We start from the raw sequence: 8399 nt of genomic DNA on the forward strand, positions 1-8399 counted from the left end.
TGCAGAGCAAGGACATGTGGCATCAACCAGATATATAGGGGGAACCTTGAGTCCAGCTATATTCAGCCTGGAGAAATGAGAGGAAGAGGCATGCTGGGATGCTCTCTGTGTTGCATCGCTTCCTGCATGAATAGTTTTGGTGCCAAATGTTAGCGGGCGAGTGTTTCTCATTTTGCAGCAGTTTATTCATTACGCCCCCAGTGTTAAGGCCTTAGGTTTGTCCAATCCAGCCCCCCTTCCTCCTGCCTTTAGAAGACCTCTCACTCTTAGATATTACATTTTCTTTGCTCTGAGCCTCTAACAATGACACGGGTGGGTTTGCATTGTAGTTAGTTGAAAGCCTGCTGTGTCTCATACTCTACAGACACGAAAAAGTGGCCCGTGCGTCGGTATCAAGACTGCCCATGGGTCGTGTTTTTTCAGTGGTCAGATCACTAATTTCAGGATATCGATTGGCTGTTTTTATGTCCAACACATGAGTATTATAATATCAAACAACGGTTCGTTGATGTATATGTGTGATGCGAGAGAACGTCCTTCACCCAGAGGACGTGGGTGTTCATCACCACGTATCCACCCCCCAAGCTGTGCCTTGTTTCAGACGCATTCTGCTGCTACAGACGTGCTATTCATCACACAGGTACACCAGACTGGAAGCACAGTTTGGCTGTCATCTGAAGCACACCTAGCCTGTAGTCAGTGAAGTGCTCCTCTTCTCCTGCATATTCATCTGAGGCAGGATTGAGCCAATGATGAGGGGAGATCTAAAGAGGGGTTCACTAATGTTGTTGTCGTCAATCTTTTTTTTGACAAAAACAGGTGCACATTTGAAGCTTTTTTTTTTCTATTTGAGATCATTTAGCTAACATGTTTATTGTAGGAATATATTAATGGCAACAGACACAGGGTGCATGACGGAAAATGTGCAGAAGAGTTGCATAATGGTATTAAAATCAATAGAACATATGAAGGGAATGGACATTTGAGGCTCTGTCGCCTTTAACGAGCAATTTTCATTGATGTTCAATTTTAAACATGTGTAATTAAAAGAGAGAAGAAACCATATGATTAATAACAACCGACATATCCTCTCCTGTCAAGACATTTCGGCTCTGTTGCGAGACTCTCTTTTGTTTGTGCTTTTATTTTCACACACTGAACTCCTCATTAAAGGCAATAAATGCATGGAAATAGAAACAGAATAGATCTTGCTCTGTTTAGGTGACAAGTGGCCAGAGGATGAACAACACTCACAGGATGTACAGCAGATTAAATATGTTATATGACCAAATAGTAAAGTTTACAGCTTCTAACTGCTTTATTTGAGCGTCTTCTGTGATATAAAACTTTAATTGGCTGCAAATCCGGCTTTGAAGCATTTATTGCCCTTTATGAGTAGTTGGTACAAAGTGGATTAATATGACGGACCCCTCTCCCTGTGATCATTAAATGTGTGTCACAGTGTTGCTATTTGACACGAACTCAACTTTAAATTCATGTTTAAGGACATCAAAAGAAAATTATCTTAATATAGTATTCCATTAAAATTGTGTTAAGCTGTTTGCCTCAACATGATTCCTGTTCATAGATCCATGTCGCTCAGTGGGTGAAAATAGCATGTTGGGTCGGGGACTCATTCACACTTAATGCTATAAACATGCTCTCAATGTGCATTGGCTCAAACATTCACCAAAATGTGATTTATTTGGTTTGGATATGCATTTGAAACAAACATACAGACGTAAACCTTTGGCCCATGAACTCCATTTCAATGTTCTGAATTATCAAACGGGTGAACTTTGAGCGTACCATGAGAATATCAATCAGTACAATATTCAAGCTGCGGAGCACATTTCACACAATGTTTGACAGTTAAAGTGCTTCAGAAACACTTGCAAAAACACTTGCAAAAAGATCACATGCCATCAAGTACAAATAGTTTATATATCACTTAGGAATGAAGAAATAGAGAATGTTTCCACTTGTCAGCTGTAATCAGCGGTTCGTGATCATATCAAATGCTTCACCCACATGCAATTATGGTACGTGGTATTTTCCTCATCTTGTTTTCTCTTGCACTCTGGAGTAACTGTCAGTTTTTGAGTTTTTTCCTGGAACGTGTGATTTATGTGTGAGGGGGTGCGCGTCCTCACACATCATCAGCACACCTGAGGGTGTGCATATGTGTGTTAAAGACGCGTTTACCCTTGTTGTCAACATGAAGTGTGTGAGTAATGGGCGAGGATTAGGACTTGATGGAATTTATGTTTAATCTGTGTTGAGTTTCCGTGAGAGATAAGATTAGACATGTAATGTAGACAGAAATTACTATTTTCCCTTCAGGGTAGACGTCAAGAGAACTGATTGAACTACAGTGTGTGATACACGACATATATATTTGCTACACAAGATCCTGTCCTGAACACACATTAGCTGTAGTTCTAATTTGTGGTGAACATATGTTAGCACAGTTAATAGCTGTTAGCTAATAACTGTGATAAATTCAGGTTTTGCAAGTTGAATGGCCGATTTTACGTGTTGCAAGTTTACATCCTGAGGTTGAGATTTTCGCACTTCATTAAGGGGGAGATAAGTCATGTTTATATAGTTACTGGAAATGCCATATCTCTCTTTTAACCATAGACCATAAGAAGTGGACGTAGTCGTCGTAACGTCACCCATTGGTTTGTGGACTCCCGTTTTGAAGCCTCGAGTTCGGCGTCGCCATCTTGAATTACCATGTTGTTGTTTTTCCGCAACCATTGAACTGAAGTTACCATATTTGGACTGAGGAGGAGTGACGTAGAGACGCCGTACATGGCTCTGGTAGAGACCTGTCAATCACAGTAAGCCCGCCCTAAAGCATCCCCTGCTTTATGGTCTGTTTGACTCTAGATGGACCATAATGTACTAAATGAACATCATGCTGTATTGAAGAAGACTTGAAACTAGAGATTGAGACCATAAACTCATGTTTACAATGTTTACTGAGGTAATAAATCAAGAGAGAAGTAGAGTCTCATAGACTTCTATACAACCAGAGGATGCAAGTTTTAAGACACGTCCGCATTGGCTTCACTCGTCAGAAGAGAAGGAGGTTGCCGCCTGCTGTCACCATATACAAGTGTGAGAAGATGAATGCATTCAGTGAACGTGCCCATAAGTATGATAAAGCAGACGTGTGCTCTTGCATTGTTCTTGTCGAGCATCATGTTCGATCATCTCCCTGCTTGGCTACATGTAGCTCGGGCCTGTATGTAGTCTGCCTCATAATAATAATAATAATAATAATAATAATGCATTTTATTTGAAACGCACTTTTCATTAAATAAATCTCAGAGTGCCACAGAGCCAGTACATAGTAAGAAAAAAACCACACACTCCTACACACACACACACACACACACACACACACACCGTCTGCTCACCTGCTGCTATCATCTGCTGGCATGAGCACACAGCAGCTCGTGCCCTCCGGGGGGTCGGAGGGTTGTGGGGGGAGGGCAGGTTTTTCTGGCGGGCCCTCCGCTCCTCACCCTGTACACTGGGCTGTCTGTCTCAAACTTCCCTCCTGTCAACTCAAGGACCCCTCTATCAAGTGTCTGTCACTATCGCTCTAGGTCTGTCTCTGCAGATAGCTAACAGATGTCCAAGTCAGGAGTCGGTGAGTGACATACCGCCGCGGCGAGGGTGGGTGGGATTATGCAGCGTGTAACAGGATTACAAGTGAAATGCTAGCTGTTGTGTGCTGCTGTTGGTGTGCAAGGCACAGTAGCCTGCTCGGATTACCAGCAGCGTTGAGAGCATGTCACGCTTTAAAGTGAAATCTACATTGACAACCTCAGAGGAATGACCAGGCCTTTCGGAGAGTTTAGCTCAAACGTTTTTAAAGGGATTCTTAAAGCAGGAGAATCCATTTTCTCCCTCATACTGTCGTGTGGAAACCTGACAGTTTGTTTCATGTAAAAGTCTTAACTCAGTGTTTTTTTGGGTCCTGGATGTTACATTACTCTTCCCTGACATGTTTTTTTTTCCAGATAAAAAGAAGACTTTGTGTTCAAAATCAACATTATTTCTTTAATTAAGTTATTGGTATAGATGTCCCAGATATCAGAGGAAACATCAACCTTTTAGTCATGCATAGCATATGTTCTAGGAAGTATTTTCTTAGTAACTTTAAACAGAAAGAAAATAAAGTAAAGTCCATCAGCATCATGGTATGTGTGATCCTTAAACAATCTGTCTGCACTAAACAGCATATAGCTCCCGAACTGAATTCTGTTTTTTAAACCACAAAACAAGTGTAGTGGTGAAGTGGTGAAGCTTTTTTTGTAGTTTCCATTATTTCACCACCGTCTCTCCAGAATAAAATGGTACGACAGTAATTTCATTTCAAAAAAAAACATGGACTGTAATGTGGTGATCTGATTTGGATCCTTGTAGAATTGTGAAATTGCATGTTGAGTTATTTGTCTACCCAAACAAAATGATGCATGTGAATCCCACAATAAGTCATTATCAACCTTTTCAGTTGTGCAGTTTGAGACCCAAACAATGAATGACACTCTTCAATGGTTCTTTTTCTTTTTCTGACTCTCCAAATGGAAAAACGGATGGAGAGCGGAATAGACTGACCCAACCTCTGAAAAGATAAAAGTATGTCACTTAGTAGAGGTGATAGATGATGATTTCACTGAGAGGAAACAAAGATTCTGCAAATATGCTGAGACAAGATGACAGAAAGAACATTTGCAGCATGTCCAAAACGTGGGTGAAGAAATCATGTTGTATATTTGCTCTTCTTGGGGGAAACGGAAATGCACGTACAACTCCTGTAAAATGTTAAAAACAAGTACTGCGTATGACAGCTGTAATATTCTCTGCACAAATGGTTTATTCCAATAAATGACTGTGAGATACAAACTCAAAGCCACATTTGCATTTATATAGCGCACCGTCTCCTGCTTTATGAATCATTACACTCTGGAGGCAGAAGTCTCTAGATAATAGCCGAGATGTAAAAACTAAATGTTATGTCATTGTTATCTCTTGTGCGGAAGCTTTTCTTTTCCTCGTTTTGACATTCACGCTTTTTTATTATTATTATTATTATGTTGATAATCCTCATGAAACCTATAATTACGTGTTGAATGGATCTTCACCCCACCAGGGAAATCAATTAAATCTCAAAGGCTTTTTTGTTTAATTTATGAGATGGGATTTTAATTCCACTGGTTAATGAAAACTAATGAAAACTTCCATTCAGATTTCAGTCATAGATCAGCATATCAATGGCATTGATGCAAGGCATTTTACTACATTAACCAGCACGTGTCTCTGTGTTTATGCATCAGAGATCCCTTATCAAATATCACTGTCCAGCTTGTCAACACATACTATTTGCACCATCATTTACATTTCTTTAGCTTTAGCTCATACACAGAACAATATGCCAGGAGGTAGATTCGGATCTTTCAGGGCTGTTGATGGACACGTCTGGGGTTGCAGTTTGAACTTTCAGCTCACAGGGTTGCCCTCTAACCACGAACACATCCTTCAAAGGAGTGTATTTCAAAGCAGCCGATGATCTTCAACAGCAAGTGTAATTTATGGGTCACACTGTATTAACTCTGAGACTTGATGCAGCGCATTGCCAATGACTGGGGCGAGCTGAATGAATTGTTGAATGGACTCCCCTCGCTTGTCGCAGGTGGAAGTGAATTCTAATCCGAGCGTAGTGCTGCCCAGCTTACTAATAACCCACTCGGAGTGCAGGATGGAGACCCCCGAACATCCCTGCCTGCTATGCCCTGAGCAGTGAATAAAGACCAGGACCAAGGCCAAAGCCTGAAACCAGACTCAGAGGGGCCGACCTCGAGGTTGAAAACTCTCCAAGTGTACTCGCTGAGAATAATAATAACTAGTCTTTGTGTGTGTACTAGGTCATACTGCAACTTTAAAGGAATATATTTTGGGGCGCATTGTTGCCTTTATTGGATAGGAAACAATAGAGAGGCGAAATGTAATGAGGGAAGAGAGATGAAGGGGAAGACATGCAACACATTTAACTGGACTCGAATCAGGAATGTAACGATTACATAGTGAGCATCTTAGCCCCACACCTCGCCTACAGGCCGCCATCTCCAACGTGGAACTGAAGGCCTGATATCGCTCTATTCAAAGCCACCAGACTCTATTCACAAAAACAGTCATTTTACTCCGCAGAACACTGGAGTATAGATGAAACCCCAATTTCATCCAATACCTTGTCAAAACATGTTTTCTTTTTACTTACCACATAAACAAATATATCTTTACACAATGCCCACATGCGCTGCTTTCAATCCACACATGTGTGCTTGTGGATATGCTGCATGTACATATATTCCTCCGAGCCATTCACAGTTTGAAACAAAAACAACCAGTGTATTATACTTGACAGTCAGATCTCATAAGAAATGTGTGTATTATTGTAAAACCTGTGACATTTGCTTGGCATTTCAATCCACCTCCACATCGTCGTCACGCAGGACGTTCAGGAATCAGATTAGCCATTTATATTGGATTTAAATCTCAGGATCAGAATTTCCCTCTTAAAAAACACCCTCGAGTTGAATTCCCGCTGACATTTGCGCCCGGCGATTGCTATTTCAGATAGACGTGACACCTATAGTATGTCATTTAGATGTCATTTGGATAGCGGATTGCGTTTCAACTTCCACAAAGATTACTGTTGAAATTCCCCCCTCGCCTTTTCTAGATGGAATTGAGAAAATGCGAGCCTCGGTGGAGCTGCCTGGCACACTGACACGTCCATTACATGTAATGTTGTGACAGTGGGGAGTCGGTTGCAAATGAGAGCCCGCATATGTGAGAGTGTGTACTTTTGTGTGATTAGGATTAGATGAGATCACTTTAAGTGTGTGTGTGCATGTGTGTTTGCAAATTTTGTTTGTGTTCTTAAAATGTCTTTATCTGTGTTTATGTGTATGTGTCATAACAAATCTTTGGAAACATGTTTGAGCTCATTCTGTGTTCACACGTCCATCACTGCCTCACAAATAGAAGCGTCTCTTCTCTGGGCGACAGCAAGCAAACGGCCTCTCTTGTTTACTAAATGACAGTGTTGTGCACTCAATCATTTATTTCGTGAATGGCCTACAATGTTGCCTACATATTATGTACTGTATATATATATATGTGTTGCTAACTCGTTCTTTGCAATTTTATTTGAAGAGCAGAAGGAGGAAAATTGTGATGAAGTGCCCTTTGTCCTTTTAGCGCAAAAAAACGTGTAAAAGTGCCCTCTAGGATTCTCAAAGTCAAGATCGTTAAGTCCAGTTGTTGCAGGAACATGCGTAGAGAGTTGCACATTCTGCAAGGACAACAAGGTGTTACAAGCAGTTGCATAGAGCGTTGACATTAAAGCATTCCTATCACAAGCATCAGCTTTTCCAGTGAAAATCTGCAGTTTCACAGCATTTCCTGAATCCAAGCGATGATGGACGAGCACCCAGAGGATCAGCCCAATAAATTAGCGTAACGGCAGCCTAATCATGTTAGCGATACCCGCAGACATCTGGTAAACACTTCAGCCGGAACCATGCAAATGAACTCTGGCGTAATGGACGGCCAATTAGGATTTTGACTGATGGGGCGAGCAGAGGGGGGGGGGGGGGTTTGGTGCATTCGTGTGTTTGATTACATTTTTTTTAATAAAAACAACATACTGTGTGTAATACTCGTGTGTTGTGTTTGTAGAGATCGTGTATCTTTGTATGCTCATGGTTACTGTACATGCCGCTCTGTGTGCATGTAGACATGTGATGTGCGTTCATTTCTGTCACCTTTTATATTCTCATATGTATTTTTTCTGCGTCTGCATGTATGCAAAGGCTAACGCATGTGTAGAAAGTATGTTAATACAGACGCTCGGCTGAATACAAAAATGTGCAGAAAGGTCTGTGGGTGTGTTGTTGTACTTGTGTGCACACCCCTACAGACCTGCTCATCTGTGTGTGACAGCGTTACAAATTTACATTACAGAGCTCACCTGTTGACGTGCAGGGGGTGTGTGTGGAAGAGGGGGGGGAGATAACTATCAAAATTGCCATGGTAACTGTCGCCCTGCTGTTCCCATTGACCCACAATGTAGAGAGGGGGGTGGGGGGGGGGGGGTAGCGCTGTTGCTTGTGGGGGTTGGATGTTCTCTTCCAGAGGTGTAGTTGGCGACACAGCGGGTAGGTGACAGGGATTACAGCCTCAGCCAGTGGTGAATAATGCGGCCATGCTGCTCGTCCCCGCTGCAGAGAAGCCTCCGTATTTCTGAGTGGTTGCCTAGGCAACTAGGAGCAGAGAGTGGCCCTAATTTTGCGTTGGACTCCCCGAGACAGACGAGC

The sequence above is a fragment of the Anarhichas minor genome, unplaced genomic scaffold (genome assembly GCF_050575085.1).
Source record: "Anarhichas minor isolate MPS153535 unplaced genomic scaffold, ASM5057508v1 ptg000024l, whole genome shotgun sequence".
Lineage (NCBI taxonomy): Eukaryota > Metazoa > Chordata > Actinopteri > Perciformes > Anarhichadidae > Anarhichas > Anarhichas minor.